Source organism: Penaeus monodon, chromosome 34, assembly GCF_015228065.2.
Source record: "Penaeus monodon isolate SGIC_2016 chromosome 34, NSTDA_Pmon_1, whole genome shotgun sequence".
NCBI classification, from domain to species: Eukaryota; Metazoa; Arthropoda; class Malacostraca; order Decapoda; family Penaeidae; genus Penaeus; species Penaeus monodon.
In genome coordinates, this window is record NC_051419.1 from 17,597,262 (window position 1) to 17,597,883 (window position 622).

Below are 622 nucleotides of genomic sequence, written 5' to 3' on the forward strand. Positions count from 1 at the left end.
CTGACAGGGTTTAGGGCCTGAAGATATTCATGTCATTTTTTCCCAAACCCACTACAGTTAGCACGGGATGGGGTCCATGAAAGGAGATATTATAGTGCTCCCCCAATGGAACTCTTTTACTTCAGATCTTGGGCTTATACTAGGTTTGTATGATATTTTTGGTGGGTTTTTTAAATATAAAATAAATTTTTTGCAGAAAGGGTTTTTCCCCCTTCCTAAAATGAAAATACAGGGATTCCCAAATTTTTAGCAAGAAAAGGGGGATTTGAAGAAATAAAGTTGCTTTAAAATGAATAAAAAGTGTTTTCCATGGAAAAATTAGGGAATATTTAAAAAAAAAATGTAGACAAAAATAATTTTTTGTTACTAATTCCCTATATCACATACATACCGGCCCAGGTGATAAAGTTGTTATGAAGGGAGTGAAGGCACAGGTTTTGGGATTGATTGACAAAAAAGGAGATTTTTTGCGGGGGGGGAAAAATTTTCCATAAGACCTTTGAAAGGGCGGTTGGGGGTTACTCATCATAAAAACCCCTATCAAAAATCAGTATATTTGGTTTAAAGGGAAGTTTTATATATCTTCCATCATTTAAAATATTTTGTTTGTCCCTTTGTTCAG

At 34.4% G+C, this 622-nt stretch overlaps 1 protein-coding gene across 1 annotated transcript in view; it reads right to left on the minus strand.

Annotated features, from left to right (window-relative positions):
- The window catches only part of LOC119594840 (SHC SH2 domain-binding protein 1-like), a 79,152-nt gene that overhangs the window by 70,208 nt on the left and 8,322 nt on the right, over window positions 1-622 (minus strand). The window lies entirely within an intron of this gene.